The 17,651-nt window shown below is 44.9% G+C and overlaps 1 long non-coding RNA gene across 1 annotated transcript; it reads left to right on the top strand.

Annotated features, from left to right (window-relative positions):
- The first annotated feature begins 4,219 nt into the window (after positions 1-4,219).
- Positions 4,220-5,478, top strand: LOC118579668. The gene is made up of 3 exons (XR_004944496.1): positions 4,220-4,455; positions 4,531-4,633; positions 5,262-5,478. It is a non-coding gene; the product is annotated as an uncharacterized LOC118579668 (long non-coding RNA).
- Positions 5,479-17,651: the final 12,173 nt, after the last annotated feature.

The raw sequence follows: 17,651 nt of genomic DNA, 5'->3' as shown, positions 1-17,651 counted from the left end.
TCTCTATGCCAAGAATTTCCAGGCCACAGCTTCCTTTAAAGTCATTGTTGATTGGCCATGAGATTCTCAAGGATCCAGGTGTCTTGCAGACCTCTGGGCACCAAAGAAATACATAAACCCTGCTCTCCTATTACATGTTTGAGGATCCATCAAGGCAGGCATTGAGAACCAGAGCAAGAAACTCAATGTCAGGAAAAAGCTCATAGGAACAGAGCAGGGAGATTTAACAGGAAGCAATGGCCTTCATATAGTAAAACTTCCCACTGGACCTACTCCAAGAGGAGATACCTCTGAACATTAGTGGACTAGCAACACACCAGCAATAAATTGACACTGGATTGAAAATGTGCATGTTAAAGACCTAAGATGTTTCAAGGAAAAACTTTGTAAAAATAGCATTACTTTAAAAATAATGTTTTGTCCTGTGAAAATGAAACATCTGATTTTTCTCACAGTGTACAGTATGGTAAGTTGAAGGGTTAGTCTGTTAACATTCAGAACATTCAAAGTTTGTGAAATAGATGTCTGTCAAGAATGAAAGGGAAGCTGTGGATTGATTTCACCAGTGTCATTTCTTATTTCTCATTGACTAGCACAAAATAAAATAGCTCTGCTTGGGAGATGAATTATAGGGGTGCAGCCTCTATTAGATAAAGGTCTCCTCTGTCTCAGGGAGCTTAACAACACATTTGCCTTTTCTAAGCCACCCAACTGTAACTGGAGATGAACTTTGAAAGTAATTTGTAGGGAATATAGTCTGCAGTAAACATGAGTCTTCAGCTAGGCAATGTGGTGTGGACAGGGCCAGCCAGGGATTGCTGTCTAGTCTTTGTGGGGCTCCTGGTGATGCATGGGTTTGCAAGCCTGGAAGGGCTACACGTAGAGCTGCATGTGGAAAGAACTGGCTGAATGGCTGTAACTGGGTTTGGCATCCCTACAACCACTGGGCAGGGTTGAGTGTGCTCTGCCTTTCACTCTCTCCTCATAAAATCAGCTCTAAGCAGGTAAGTGCTCAGGCTTGTCTGGTCTGTCTCTGTGCACATGTGGATGCCCTGAAGCCACTCACTGGGAGGCACTCTGCTGCTTTCTGAGATGGTGAGATGTCCGACTACTCACCTGTCAGAACCAGGCGTAAATCACACAGTCCCTGCAGTGAATGCTAAATATCACCTAAATTCCAATCAAGCCTGGAGTGCCAAGAACTGCCAGTCATCCAACCCAGGCGAGACTGTGATTAACAAATCTTCCAAGGCAACTGAGGAAAAATTAGGAATCCACAAACCCCAAATTGTGCAAGCCCCAAATGAGCAAGTGAGGAAGTATCATTTGACGGGAGCTGCATAGACATAGCCGGAGCATGAGATTCAAATGAGTTACAAAGCAGACTCTTACTTAGTGAGTTAAGAGTTGACAGAGCATTTAAAAGTACAGTGAGCTCACATCTCATCTTACTCTCGATCCAGTAGATGATGGATAAAATGCTGGTTGCTGCAGAATCCCCTGGCTCTAATGACAGTAATATCCAAGGCAGGGAGGGGGACAGGGAAGAGGATGAGTACGGGTGTCACGTGGGGGACCATATTCAAAGAGCAAGAAGACACACAATGAGCAAGCTTTTTAGCCTTTGAGAGGGAGAAAATGAAGAGAGGACTTTAGACATTTTTAAGAGATATAGTATAAAGATATCGCTATACTACAGCATACCATGCCAACTAAAAATACTCATTTGATATTAGATTTCTATGAGCATTGATAACATGTTATTTACATAACTAGTTTTAATCCGTATCTCTAGCCTCATACCTAAATGTTCCAGTTCTATTAGTATGCTGTGGCGGGGTATGAAAAGGGACCATGGTGTGGATGGACATTATACAGTGAGTCTACTTAATACACACTTATGACTTGTTTATACAAAATTATGCTGATTTTGTTCAGACCAAAAGCAGGCTGAAGAAATTAGGAAATCAGATATATTTTTCACAAACAGGCAACTAAGTCAGGGAGACCAGGAAGAGGCACTGAAGGAGGGCTTGTGTGGCATCATCACAATCCATGTATGCCACTCTTGCTGTCCTAAAGTCAGGTTCTGAGCTCAACCTGCTGCTTTCTTTGTCCCAGGCAACAGGTGCCTTGCTGAGGGTAGGGTACTTTTTACAATTAGAGTACATTCTCGCTTCTGGTCTCTCTTCATTTAAAGAGAGACTTCAAGTTGGGCAGACTGGTTCTCCCAAGCACACCTCTCCACCAGCATACCCCAGACTCGACCCACTTTGTAAACAACTCCAGACTTAGCTAGATAAGCATTCTTCCATCGCTTGCTGATTATTCTGAAGTAGCATGGCAATCTCTCCTTGCCCCTGCCTTATACAAAAGGTAACCGGGTAACACAAGGTGCCCTTATCCAATATCAGCACCTTAAAGTCTAAAATATCACCCAAGCAAACATACACACAGGATCTCTACTCAACTAGATGGTAATCTCTCTGTCCTTACCAGGAGAATCCTGCACTCTGACTTCTAGGTCCATGCCTCAGGCCACTGGCACTAACAGTAGGGATACTGATGCCAGATAAGCCAGCCACAAGGCTGAGGTCATCTTGCTGGAAGGCAGGGCAGTGGTCCTCAAGTTGACAATGTTGTCACTGCCAAACTGCCCCTTGACCTGCAGCCCTGAGGTTCTGGGCATCCCCAGAGGTCTTCCATACTTCAGAGGCACTTTCAATCACTGCCTCCTACCTTAGAGTCAATCATCTTTGGGGCAATCCTCTTTCCCAAACCTGGGGAACAGGCCCCTGCCTGCCTGGCAGCTGTGGATGTATTGTGTGCCTCCAAGGCAGAGGTACACACATATTGGCACAATGAGTGTATGGGAGGCTGAAACCCCACAGGTCTCAGCCCTGACTTGCACCTGGGAGACCAGGGAGGGCATTAGGGCCCAGGGGCACTTCCTGTCTTAAGCGACCTCCCTTCTCTGTGCTTGCCTCAGAACAGCCCTGGGGATGTATTTGAAACTCAGCAGACACAAGCCAAAGAGCAGACTGTGCCCAAAGCAACAAAGCCACATGTCCAGAAGACAGCAACCGCCAAGCCACCAACATCCCATTTGCACACAGATGCTGGATCATTCACACCCTCAGGTTCAAGTGGGAAATCCCGGGAAATTCAGTACTACCAAGGTCTGCCCCACAACACACTGATTCTCAAGGTGGATTCCCACCCTGCCAACAGCAGCACTCACCATCACGTTGCCCTGCATCTTAGCAGTCTTGATCATTGCCTTTTCCTTCATTTTGTCCCAAGTCTTGAACCTGACTTCTGGCCCAGAGAAGAGTAACTTAATCCATTGTTCTGGTGAGGACCCAAGTGAGGACCGGAGCCGTGATTACCGGGTGGAGATGGCGTTTTGAAGAAAACACAATTCTGCCACGTCCTGGTTTTCCTGTCCCTCCAGGTTCCCAGGTAGATCCCACTGAAATTAACTCTTCCCAGTCGCTGCCAGGAAAGCGGAATCAGGAGTCAGGCGCTGGGGGTGCGGCTTGTAACAAAAAGCAAGCTAGGAGCCGCGGAGCGAGGCTGTGGCTGCCTGTGAGCAAAGGCGTGCGTGTCCTCAGAGCTGGCTCTCAACACGCTGTGAGTGACAGCAGCGTGGCAAGTGCCTTGTGCACTCCAGGACTCTGGGCGGGGATACTTGGCTAGCAGCGCCGGTCCCCAAGGGCGGTGACACCCAGAAGTGTGTGTGTGTGTGTGTGTGTGTGTGTGTGTGTGTGTGTGTACACGCGTGCGCGTGCTGGCTTCAGCCTCTGCTGAGCAGGACCTGGAAGCCACGGGCTGCAGCACGCTTCAGCTAGTGTAGCGGCCGGGGGATCAGCCTTCAAGAGGGTGACTACAAACAGGTTCCAGGATGATCTTGGTGGGTGGAGCCAGCCGCTATTAGGAGGGATGGCCAGCCACCAGCCCCAGTCTGCACCCCGCAGAGCAGGGAGCAGTGGCGCAGGGAGCCAGACTCCACACGTCCGTCCTAAGAGTCTGGCAGAGAAGCTAGGGGCAAGCGGCAAGCGGGAGGAGCCTGCGTGGCAGCTGATAAATAATGTGGTTTCAGGTTACTATGGGACACACGTGATGTCTCCATGGTTGCACCAGGGCGCCTTATAGTCAGTGGCCTTGGCAGTGATGACTGCACCCTACAGAGCCACATGCTGGGTCCTTAGAGCCTCACCTTAGAGCCTGCTACCACAGCCTAATCACTGCCCTCTAGACCTCAGCCCGGCAACAGTCCTGATAGTGCCTTTGTTTCTTCAGCTCATCTCTCGGGCCAGCACCCTCCTCCCCAAGGTACAGCCCAGGGGAACTCCAAGCCCACTTCTATTTCCCCAGCTTTCTCTCAGGGTGGCCAAGTCTGGAGTCTAGGATCGCCAACCCAGAACGCTCCCAGGATCATTCACAACCACTGAGGTATGTTCAGCATTATCCCACACAGCAGAGAGCTACAGAGTGTGTGCACAGAAGGGCTGGTACATTCTTTTACAGATGGACCTACAGGCGCTCCAAAACCTAGATGAAGGCAGGCTTGCGGAGGTGTGTGAAGTGCGCCCTCGCCTGCCAGGGAAGGGCAATGGCGGAAGCCAGTCTGGTAAGGATTTTGAAAACTTTCCTCCGCCTTTTCAATATCCACCAAAAAAATCTTCTGTAAGAAAAGGAACAGGAGGCTGGGACTTAGAAGTGGCTTAAGCTGATTCCTATACAATAGATGTACACAATACAGTGTGTGTGTGTGTGTGCGCGTGTGTGTGTGTGTGTGTGTAGAGCACAATCACATACACTCAAAGCCTTTGGTAGTTGGTATACGGGTGTAAACTGCAGATCTGGGCTACAGAGATGAATGGAGGAAATAAACCGAGAACAAACACTTGGAAAGCAGTTTGTAAAGTATGCCCATCTACAGTGCATGTATGGTCTTTTCCGGAGATAATTTCTTCTGTTAGGGTTATGTCTCTCCTGGCCACGACCACAAGATACTATGAGCAGAAATGTATTCTCCCAGAGACAGAGGCCCAGTATATATCCCTCCTCCAATACTAGGTGTCCCCCTACAGTGGGTGGGCTTCTTCTGGTCCCACAGAAAGCCTATGGGTGTCCTGAGTGGCTGGAGGAGGAAGATGGCTTTCTGGGGTCTCTGTAAAGACAGTAATGCCAGTCTTTGGGGTTCCTCTCTCTTTCCTCTACTAGCTCCTAACACTGCTTTCACTCATGTCCTCCAGGGTTATGGCACGGCATCTGAATCTGGGGTAGGCATCAACTTCTGACCATAGAAGACTCAGGTTGCCACTAGATGGTCTGAATGAGAACTGTCCTGTGGTCGGGGGCAATTGAACGCGTGTGCTGCTGCTGCTGGGGGAGGTTCAGGTGGCAGAGCCTTGCTGAAGGCAATGTGTTGCTGCAGGGAGGGCCCTTAACATTCCTGCCTGCATCTGAAAATGTGAGCTCTCAATTTCCTGTTCCTGCCATCATGGCTGCCGTTAGAAGCCATGCTTTCCCTCCATGACAGACACATTCCTCTGGGACCATAAGCCAAAATAAACTCCTTTTAAGTCACTCTGGGTGTGATGTTTTCATCATGGCAACAAAAGAGTAACTCAACAGCTGTCCACCCTGGTCTCCCTCACAAGGTGGAGAAAACAAAACAAAAAATGTTTTTCACCTTGCCATATTCATTGCATCCTTTAAATCACCCTTTAAATGGAATGGATGAACAAAATCCTCATGTCTAAGAAACTAGTAACCATTGAGAAGCTGAGTGTTTGTCCCTAAAGCTCACCCAACAGTCACAAGCCCTACTGTTCTGGGCTCTTTGAGCTCTGTTCTTTCTGTCCATTGTCCAAAGCCTACAGGGAAGTGAGGCTATGGGAGATGTAGACCTAAAGAGTCAGAATGGAAGGGAATAAGGCAGCCTGGAGGTTCTGAGCACGTGGCTGCGCTTACTCCTTCCCAGTAAGTCCTCTGCTTCAGCCAGTGCCTTGTGGGATGTTGGGGAGAAAGGAATGGGAATGGTCAGAAAGAAAGAAGGCAGGAGAATAAGAAAACAATTGCTTAAAATGGGAATACTACTAACTTTCATATTAATTATTGATGATACATTTTGTAAGAAAATCCCTCAGGAAATCATGGCTCTCTAAACTCTTCCTGTCCCAGCACAGTAGCTTTTTCTACACTGTTTTATTTGTGAGCAGAGATGCTAGCTGAGTCTTTTCTGTCACTATAAAAATATTACAGAGTCATTTGTAAATGATAAGGTTCATGGTTCTGAAAGCTGGCGAGTTGAAGATGGAGATTTTACATCTGACAAGGACCGTGCCAAGCATCACACAGTGAAACAGGGCAAGCATGCTGACTTGGGTCCCTTCTCTCTTCTTATAAAGCAACAAATGACATCATGGCAGAGCAATCTCAGGACTGTATCTCACTCTGACTGCTCTATTTTCTAAGTTCTTACAATGTGTTTTGGCCAGGGCATTCAAAGATTGGCAAACACAGACATAGTCCCCGGGTTCACTCCCAAGTATCAACTATCCTCTCTAGTTCCCACAATGGCATATCCTGTTTCCTTTCATATCTATGGGAGGAGCAGTGAGACATAAGATTTCCAGTTGGGTTTCTGAGATACACCACATACCCTAGGCTGCAGGGCACTTACCTTTGCTCATTGCTGACATGTGACATCCCTTGAGCCCTGGAAGGCTGACTCCAGATCTATAATCCAGCAGCCATTGGCTGTGTCTAGACTTTACTCCATCCTCAACCTCTGACCTGCTGACTTTAGTGTCTAATTAAAGCAACTCTGGTTTAAGTTGATAATTTTGGCTCAATATTCACTTTCACACTTGCAGTTTGGTAATACAGCACATGAACAAATTCCTGTTGTTTTATCTGAAATCCCTTCTTTTACATATTACTTAAAAGTTAAATATAAAAAAAATGTGGCTACCTGAGTGTGTTATGTATCTTCCTTTTAATTAAAATGTCTACCTAAATGTCCTTCAACATAGATATAGAATCTATCAGAATAGATAATGGCAATGTGGTACATATATACACTATGGAATACTATTCCACAGTAAAAAAAAAAAAATTAAATCACAAACTTTTCAGGTAAACAGATGGATCTTGAAAAGATCATAGTTTTTACCTCTAGTGAGGTAATCCAAGCCCAGAAAGATGAGCATCTCATGGGCTGTCCTGGAGGCTCCTAGCTTTAAATCTCCAGATGTGACACATAACCTAGTAAATACAGAAACCAGGCAAGCAAATGGTACTGCCAGGGTAGGGAGGTGGGGTGCAATAGAGCAATATCAGGGTATAAGTCATCTGATCAGGAAAATGGGAAAGATGGAGCTCCTTAGATAGAAGGAGAAGAATAAGAAGAAGATAGTAGGTAGGTATAGTAACAATAATGGTGTCTGAAAAGGACACAGGGGATCATACTACTAACTATTTATCAAAAACAAAAACCTATAATACATGTAACTTCATGGATAGATATACACATACAGTTTCAATGAGCTTTTCTCATCTGGTCTGACAGTGCTTCCTCTGGGAGTCAAAGACCACCTAACAAAAGCCCCATTGCCAGACCTGAGAATCCCTCCTTTGTGTTGTTAATCATGGCTGTCCAAGAGACCCCCAAACATACATCCTATTGCTGTTGCCTTTGGTTGCCTCCCAGAGGTGGAAGGTAAATCCTTATTGCTGAAGAAACCTTGCACTTCTGAAACAGGGCCAAGAGACCTCTGAGATGAACCCCCACTCCCTGAGAACTAGCTTTTGTAGTACCAGAAGGCACCATGGAAAGCTTCCAAAGGAGGCAACCAACAGTCCTACCCAGCTATGATGCCTATGACTACAACAATGGCCAGTATGGCACCATAACCCTAAGAGTGCAGCAGTGGCACACCTAATTCGGCAGTAACCAACAGCTCTCTCATTGGACTTATGACCTTTTTTATAGAATGGAAACCAGGCCTGGAATTGGAAACCTAGCTAACTACTCAGTGCTAGTGAAGCTGTGGTCACTGAGTGAGAATCTACAACCACTATTTTAGTAAACCATCATAATCCTCAACAACAATCCATAAACATTTGTCATTATACCCGTAGATAAGTATAGTGCTCACTCCTTATCAAGGAAACTTTTCTTTGCAATAGACAGATACCACTACAGAAAACCACAACCAATCAAACCTCAGAGTTGTGGAGGCCAGTCCCAGTGGATAAAACCTCAAAATACTCCCATAACTAGGCCACAGGGATCATTGTGGAAGATGGGGGTGGAAAGGCTATCAGAGTTAGAAGGCCAGGGAATATTTTGTGAGATTGTGTTCCCTAGCAGTATCAGAAGCTACACCCATAGACTCTCACCAACATAACTGTCTAGACATGAGCTGAACAGGATGACAACAATGAATATAACAAAGTGGATGGGAAAAGCCCATGAAACCTCAGCATTGCACAAAGAACCATAGGCAACTGAGGGAACTTAGGAGCAGGACGGGTGGGCTTCCCCAGGCAAGAGCACACCAATTGATTGTCCAATGCCAACCAGTCAGCCCTGAAGAAATACATAAAAGGTGGCTTTATACAGACAAAACAGGTTACATTTAGGAACATATACGTATGTACATATATGCATGCAATAACAATTAGTGGGGAAAGAGTGGCCATGAATTTGAATGAGATCAGAGAAGAGTATATTGGAAGGTTTGGAAGGGAGAAATGTTGTAATTAAATTATAATCTCAAAAAGCAAATGCCTAGCTAAGAAACTGAAGGAAGGGAGGCTTTATTTTGGGTCACAGTTTGAGATGACTCTGGCTTCCTTACAGGGGAGGTATGATGGCAGAAGATGAAGCTGCCTGCTCATATCTCAGCAGACCATGAAGCAGAAACAGGACAGGAAATCAGGGGAATCCACAGCCCTCAAGACCCATCCTCCAGGGACCCACTTCCTCCAGTGACATTCTACTTCCTGTAGGCACCACAGCCTCCAAAAACAGGACTATCAGCTAGGGACTAAGGATTCAAACACAGGAGTCAGATTTACATCCAATCCATTTCAATAGGTGAACACCACAAAGAAATTCAACATGTAAAAAACCCCAGTTTATCAATGAAAAAGTCAAGGGTTCAGGGAAAAAATAGTTATTCTTAGCCATAACCTATTTTTGGCACATTAAATTTATTACTGGCCTTCTTTAGAATGTAATCATTTCTATTTTATTGAATGCATCATTCACCTTATATAACTTAATTTACTCATGAATTTTCAAGAAGATATCTTCTGAAAAAAATAGGAATGATGGGCATTTACTTTACCAAATACACATACATGCCAACAACCATATAGAGAAAGTGTATAGCAAATTGTTGTTTGTCTTGTCTCAATCCATTCAGCAATAAGACAAACTAATTTCAAATACATCACCACACTAATGAGATATGATGGGTTTGATTATTGAACACTTGGCCCAATCTTTGAAAATTCAGCATCTGATAGGAGATCATCAATTAATAATGTGAATCATGACAATGATGGTACAGATGTGTTCAGGAGTAGAGATGTCAGTGTTGCAGGGTAGTCGGGGTAAATAACAGAATGAGCTAAAGTAAGGGGTGACAGTTGAACTACATCTCAGAATTGATACAATGTGACCACCAGGGACCTGGAGCTAGGAAGACAGCTTCTGCAGCAGGGTGCCATGAGTCACTCAGAATGTCAGTACAGAGGCAGGGGTATGTGTGATGAAACTGAGTGGGGAAGGAATCACAAGCACTAGTCACTGGAGTTTTGGGAGCCAATTCTAGTGGGAACTAGATTGTCAAGCCCAAGTTCCTAAGGAACAACAATGTGTCAAGATCCACATCCAAAGAATGAGATGGCTTCTCCTCTGACCAGCCAGCCCTTCAGTGGTGGAGACAGGGACTGAGGTAGGGCATCTAGATATCCCCACACTGACTGTGAGAGGTGGGATAATGTGGGCACCTTGGTGGGGAGCAAGGTATAGGGTGGAGATATACATGGCTCATCCTTGTAAACTAGTGAGTACTGGGCTGGGAAGGTGGTTTAGTGGTTAAAGTGCTCACAAGCCTGACTAGTGAAATAAAATTCTAGAAACTCACATGAAGGATGGACATGGCAGCCTGCGTATAATTCCAGCCTTGGAAGATGGAAATGAAAGCCCCAGAGAGAGCTGGCTAACAAGACTAGTGAGTACTGAGTTTGACTGTGTCTCAATGAATAAACCAGAGCCACATTCAAGGATGATTAGTGATGTCAAATGCAGCACCACAAGTGTCAAAACACAAGCAAAAACATACATTAAACACACATGCACCACACATGTGTTATATGAAAACAAAACAAAACCCAAAGCAACCAAAAAACAAAACCTCCTGAGTCCAGCATCACTAGGACTCACACTAGCACCTTCCCCATCTTCCTTTACAACCTCACATTGGCATCTTCTTAGGACATGTATGAGGTATTTAACATCACCTCATTTAATTATTTGGTCAGTCATCTTTCCAACAGTTAATGTAGCACTTTGTAAGTTATCATATTTGTTTATGTATGCATGTATCATATTAAACTGAAAATGACCATGCCAGCCATTTCTCTGTACCCTCATACTCTCAAAACTTGACTGACCAACAGCCAGTGAACCATCCAAGTGTCCTTAACAACTGAAGCAATGGGTGAAGGGGCATCTGTGCTGCCACCTGCCTTCAAACAGCCTTCCAAGAACCAACAGGATCACATTTTACAACAGATGCCCTTTAAAGCCAAGGCACATTGTTCTACTGCTGAAAATAGATGTGAGAAACCCTAAGTGTTTATTCAAATGACATTCAGACTTGTCCATGTCTCACTTTGCTGAAGTGGATCAAGCCTCCTAGAGAATGCTAAGTTCATCTGTCTCTAGGCCTGTTCAATTTCAGGGGTTTATCACCTCCATCCACTAAAATCATAAGCTCTTCAGGAACTAGAGAATTCTGATCAGATCCCTTGCTGGGTCAGCCCTACTGGCTTCTCTGCAGTTTTAAACATCAGAGTGTCTATATAAAAAATCCCTGTAAAAACTGGTGGATATTTAGAATCATCCACAGCTAAGCATATGAGAGCCATCATGGCTGTGGGTGACATTACATTCTCTTACACAGTGGCTTTGCAAGGTTAGAAGCCCAAGAATATATACTTTTGAGCTCTATTGAAGAAATGGCCAAGCATCTACAGACTGAGGCTAATGTACAGGGGAAAGAGATTTAGGCAAAGAAGGATTTTAATTGGCTTATCATAAAACTTACATGCATCCCCCAAAAAAATCATCAAAGACAGTTTAAAATTATAACCAAGCTTAAGCCATTCAAGGAAAGAAGCTTAGAGGTACATTCATAATTATACCTCATTCATTTCTCATAAGGTGTACAATGATTAATAAATGGGTCAAAATCTATGTATATTTCTTTCAAAAAGATAGGAAATTAAAAATAGATAATACATTTTTGAATTTTTTGGTGTGTTTATAATGCAACTGGCCTATTGAGTTCTCCACTATTCTGTCCCAAGCAAGATTGTAAATATAGCAGGCTTAAAAAAAAGTTAATCTAGGGGCTAGAGATGGCTCAGTCGTTAAGAACAGTGGCTGCTCTTGCAGGGAATCCAGATTCAATTCCCAGGACCCAGATGGGGCTTATAATCATATCAGTTCCAGGGAATCCCATGCCACCTTTTGGCAGCTACAGGCACCAGACATGTGCAGGTTGTATATGTAGGCAAAAACCTCATACATACAATTTAAAAATAAAACCTTAAAAAGTTAATCCATCAATTATTATTGCTAGGCTAGAATATAAATACGCATTGATTAGTCAATACCGGTAACTAATTAAGAGAAAGTTAAGAATTGTGTGCTTGTATGACTTTCACGGGTATTCTAGAATCAGAGAGAAACACATCTCAAGCAAAACTTCTTCTGGGGCTTTCTATGGCTGCAAGAGCAGAGCATGGCTTTTCAGGACCTCGGAGAGTGGTAGCTCCCATCCTCTCCCAGGCCTGGAGATAGCTCTCTTATTTTCCTCTTTCTGCTCTCTCTTCCCCTCTGCTACTTGACTCCCCTCCCTGCCTCTTCTCTTCTCCTTCACCCTCCCCTTCTCCCCGCATCCTCCCTTCCCTTCCCCTCCCCACTTTCTTCCCTTGCTCCTCCCTTGCCTGTTTCCTGATCCTCCGCTCCCCACTTTCACCATCTCTACACTCTAGGCACACCAGCCTGATACAGTCTTGGTATTTACCTGCTCATTCTCTGCACAGTGATCCCTATCTGCCATTTCCTTTACTTCAAATATTCTCTCACCTTTCCTCTCTCTATTTAAAAATAAAACAACCCATTTTGAGGAAGCACATCAGTGGAGAAGTACATAAGCAGGTTTATTAAGTTACAGTCATTAGGTAAGCCCATCCAGGCAGTCTTGGCCAGGTTAGAAACATGACATTTAAGGTACCCCTAAGCTTCCTCAGTGTACCATCCATATAAACTACCCCCTCCAGGCAGCCACGGTACTGCCTTCTAACTCTAGTTAGAACTATCTAGTTTCTGAGAACTTTAAAGTCTATATGAATGGAGTCAGCCAATGTGCACACTTTTGAGTGTGGCTTCTGTCGCTAGGGCATAGGATAGGGAGACACAGTTATTGTGTGTGGCCACAGCTAATCTTCTTGGCTGTGCAGAACTCCTTGGTGTGCACACATCGTACTGGGTTCCTGCTCTTCTTGAGTGGCTTTGGAATTGCTTGCTAGATAGGTGTGCACATAAATAATGTCACAGTCCCTGAAATTATTTTGATCCACGTGCATGAAAGAGGCCTGAGGGCCACACACCTAGAAATTGGTTTGTTAGAAGGAGTATGGCTGATTTAGATCACTGCTGATGGTCACTGGTTTATTTATGAAATGTCTCACTGCAGCAGTATAAACAACCTCCTAGCTCCAAATCTTCACAACCTTTGACAATGTAACTGGATAGTGTTCTAGTTTCATTTCTGTTACTATGGAAAACAACCTGAGGTTAGGTAGTTTAGAGAAGAAGAGGGGGAGTTACTTGGCTCACAATTCTAGATGACAGTCAATAACTGAGGGGAAGTCAAGGCAGAAACTTGAAAACAAGTCACATGGCATCCACGGAGACTTAAATGAAACTACCTAATATGACTTAAAATGAATGGATATATTTTAAATGCCATAGGTATCTAGCTACAGAGGTCTAATAGGGCAAGATAAAGGTCCAATTATCATTAATTATTCTATATACAGGTCTTTGGAACCCAATTCAAGAGAAGATTTAAGTAGATACATTTCCTTGGGCTAGAGGTGTGGCTCAGTCCACAAAATACTTGTCACACAAACATAAGAGCCTGGGCTTGGCTCCCCAGAACCCATGGAAATGTGAAAGTGCAGGGTGGTGCATGCCCCAAATCCCAGCACTGGGAAGGTGAGTATGGTTAAAGGATCCCTGGGGATTGCCGGTGGGCCAGGAGCCAGGCTATTTGTGAGCTTAAGGTCAATGAGAGATCCTTTTTCAAAAATAAAGTTTGTGTCACCAGAGGAAGGATACCTACAGCTGTTCTCTGACTGCCATACATGCTCATTCATCTCACACCCACCAACACTCACACCCACATACCTCCATCCATCCTCCCCCAGAGGTGGGGGCTTTATCAGTGGGGAGAGGGTGCATCATGATCGTTGTGTGCCAGGAATTTGGTGCTGATTCTTCTGAGCCAAGTCCTCCAGTTCGCTAGGAGACCCAGGCATCAGTTTCTTGCCTAGCTAAGAGCTCCCTGTTAAATGAGTTAACTCTAAGAAACTCACATAAATGAAGAGATTCAATCAATGTGATATTATCATCTAAATCTGTAAATAAACAGAAGATTTGCTAAATCAATGCAAATTAATCTAACAACCAGTGGTATATTAGATTAAAAAAACAACACACTTGATATTTTACTGGTAATTTAAAGGGACTTAAATAAAGATGATGTGTGACTGCTTTCATTGTCATTGTGAAGCATACTGCAGAGAAGTGAGTTTCTAGGGCTGTAGCTCAGAACACTGTTTGCCATGCCATGAGGCTTATGCTACAGGCAACTGTCGGTGGTCCAAACACAGTTCCTGATATAAGGTCCACTCAAGTTCCCTTGGGATTATGACAATACAGAAGTCCAGGTCACATACTGATCCAGCAGGTCTGGCCCCAGGCCCAAGACTCTGTATTCTGCACACATGGAGCGCTCAGCTGAAAGAACACATTCTGGGAAAAACTGCCCTTTATAGCCAACACTGCAGATGGCAATACTGTAGCTCTAATCAGAAGGGAGTAAAGGGCATGGTACAGAAATAAAGGAGAATGAGGCCCAAGGACTGGGTGGCAATAGAAGCCTCCATATGGATATTTGCAGAGAGGGTGATTCTCTGCCCAGGCCCTTGCTCATAGTGATGCCAGCTGCCATGAGGGGGCCCTGCCATGAGGGAGCCCTGCTACTGACACAGTGAAGAACAGATCTCAATCCTAACAGCAGGATTCTAAAAAACATGAACCACAGAGAAAGGACTCTTCAGAGTAGCTGGGGAGATGTCTCAGTCAGTAAAGTGCTTGCCGCACAAGCATGGGGATGCATGCCTGACCTCTGGAACTCTGGGCATGGTAGTGCATGCTTGTGATCCCAGTGATGGGAAGTCAGGACAAGTGGGTCCTTGGAGCTTGCTGGCAGCCAGCCCAGCCTGCTCACTGAGTCCCGGGTACTGTGGAAGAGAGCCTAGCTCCTCCAGAAGTTGGATGGCTGCTGTAGAACCTCAACTTAGACTGGCTTCTGCCTTACCTGTGTACATGCGTGCACACACCTCCCCCACAACATATACAACCTAAGTAGAAAAATGCCTTCTTTAAAAAACTCCAAAGTCTGTTTCACACACCAACAAAGGGGGTAAAAATGAACTATGAGATACCAGGATGTGTGTAACTGAGTTACAGACACATTTGTCTTCTGTATCCCAACTGTCACTCAGGCTGTGGTTACGAGGTGACACCAGCATCACAAACGGGGAGTGGGGGAGAAATAGGTCCTTTCATTTGCATTCTGAAACCCAGTCCTGAAGTCTTTTGCTGAGAAGAATATCAATAAGACAGCCACCCCATCAGAATCTAGAACAGAAAATAGTACCAAATGCAGCATTTAGTACCCAGCATTCAGCACCACCATCACATAGCACCGGCACTAACCAGGACTGTGCAGCATCCATCACCAGCCAGTACTACCCAGCACTCTCACTGTTGCTCTGTCATTTCCCAGGCTGCTCTCTCCACATCACCCCCTCAGGGTATGTGTGTGTGTGTGTGTGTGTGTGTGTGTGTGTGTGTGTGTGTGTGTGTACACTGCTATGGCCATTGTCTCTTACATCTACACCAATGAAGCCTTTTTATTATTCATATTCTTTCATCCCTGCATTCTGGCACGGTGCTCGGTGCTCATGTTTCACACTGCGTGAGTGTAGAGCATGGTGTAGTTACTATCACACATGGCTAAAGATGCATCATTTTTGCCTCCTGAACATTGGAGACAGAGATCTTCTGCTTCTGAGCAGGTCAGACTGGAAGAACTAGTGGGTACTCAGGCCAGACATGCAGGTGCCCAGATCCACCACCCTCATCCCCTAGGGTTCTTAGAACTAAACTGAGATCGTATACAAGGAAAGATGCAAGACCCTGCCCTTCCACAGTGACCAGGAGGAAACCCTGTGAGCTTGAGCAGGGCAGGCCTCCTTGGAGGTAGAGAAACATATGCACCAAACACATTTCTTCCCATTATACAAATCTCACACCTGTATTTAAAGATGGGAAAGCATGGCTCTTGTTTTTCTACTTTGAGACTATTAAGCTCACAGCCACAATCAGCTGTCACTTCACAGCAGCCAGACTCACTCTGATAATGAAGTCCGATTGTAATGAGCACGGTGGAGTATGCAAGGAAATTAAAGCCCTTGTAGATACCAGTTCTCCATAAGGTCTGAGAAGCCCTGAATACAGACCCAAAAGAAATGAAAACATATGCAAGCATAAACTCTAAAGCAACATTAATTATAATAGACCAAAGGAGAAATAACCAAAATGCCTACAGACTCAAAATGAGAAAACTAATTGTGTAACAAAACGTGGTTTTGTATATAATATTCAGTGAAGTGCTATTTAGCCATTAAAAGGAAATGGGTATGGGTACATGCTACCATACACATGGAGTTTTACAAACACCTTGTCTTATATGAAAGAGAATGTCCACAAAAAGCTTCAGGACAAGCTGGGCGGTGGTGGCGCACGCCTTTAACCCCAGCACTCGGGAGGCAGAGCCAGGCAGATCTCTGTGCGTTCAAGGCCAGCCTGGGCTACCAAGTGAGTTCCAAGAAAGGCACAAAGCTACACAGAGAAACCCTATCTCGAAAAACAACAACAAAAAGGGGGGGGGGTGGTTTAAAGAGGCAAAAAGAGACAGACTGATTTGACTTTCTGGCTTTTACTGTCTCATTTTCAACCAACAGATGCCAGCTGTTTACTAGCATCATGAAGTTCCAACTGGTGATGGTGGGGGAAGATCAGGGAAGGCTCTTGGGCTGTGTCCCCACCTTGCTGAAGACCTGGCATGGAGTACAGCTTTGTCTTCAGCTGTGGGTTCCCTCATAACATGAGGTTTGGTTGGTAGTTTTTCAAGGCACCTCTTTCTTTCCAAATGTTTACCCAGCAACATACACATCTCTCCAACTTTACTTACACTAGTTAACATTCAGATTTTTTTATTATGTGTTTTAATTTTATACATGAGCCATGGGTTCCCCTGTCCTCCCCCCTCCCACCCCCAACCCCACCTTCCCCCAAGCCCCTCCCCTCCATTCCCATGACCAAGACTCCCCTGGGGATTCATTTAAACCTGGTGGATTCAGTGCAGGCAGGTCCTGTCCCCTCTGTCCAGGCTGAGCATGTGTCCCTGTGTAAGCCCGAGGTTCCAAACAGCCAGCTCATGCCCTAAGTACAGGTCCGGGTCCCCCTGCCTGGGTGCCTCCCAAACAGTTCAAGCTATTCAATTGTCTCACTTATCCAGAGGGCCTGATCTAGCTGGGGGGACCCTAGGAAAGACACAGGAATCACCCAATGACAGAGAAATGGATGAGATCTACATGAACAACCTGGACGACAGTGGGAGTCATGAAGGGCAAGGTTTGAGGGAGATCCCAGCTGGATCAAGAACAGATTTTTTTAATAGCAATATAATATCAAATTTGAACTTCTCTGTTCACTAGAGACATCTGGCCATTTCCTTCTCAGTCTTGGTGATTTGTGTATCTTCTTTGCAGAGGTGTCCAGAGAAGTTCAGATCCTAGTTTGTTTCAGCAACTAATCATCTGGTTTTTAAATTTAAATTTTATTTATTATTATGAAGAGGGTTTCTGAGGCATGCAATGGAAGTCAAAGAACAGCTTTGGGGGGTCAGTTCTCTTTTTACACTGTAGGCTCCTGGAATGAAATGAAGGTGTTCAGTCTTGAGCCCCTAGTGCCCTCT

The sequence above is a fragment of the Onychomys torridus genome, chromosome 3 (genome assembly GCF_903995425.1).
Source record: "Onychomys torridus chromosome 3, mOncTor1.1, whole genome shotgun sequence".
Lineage (NCBI taxonomy): Eukaryota > Metazoa > Chordata > Mammalia > Rodentia > Cricetidae > Onychomys > Onychomys torridus.
Note: the sequence above shows the minus strand (reverse complement) of the source record. Positions and strands in the feature narration are given on the sequence as shown.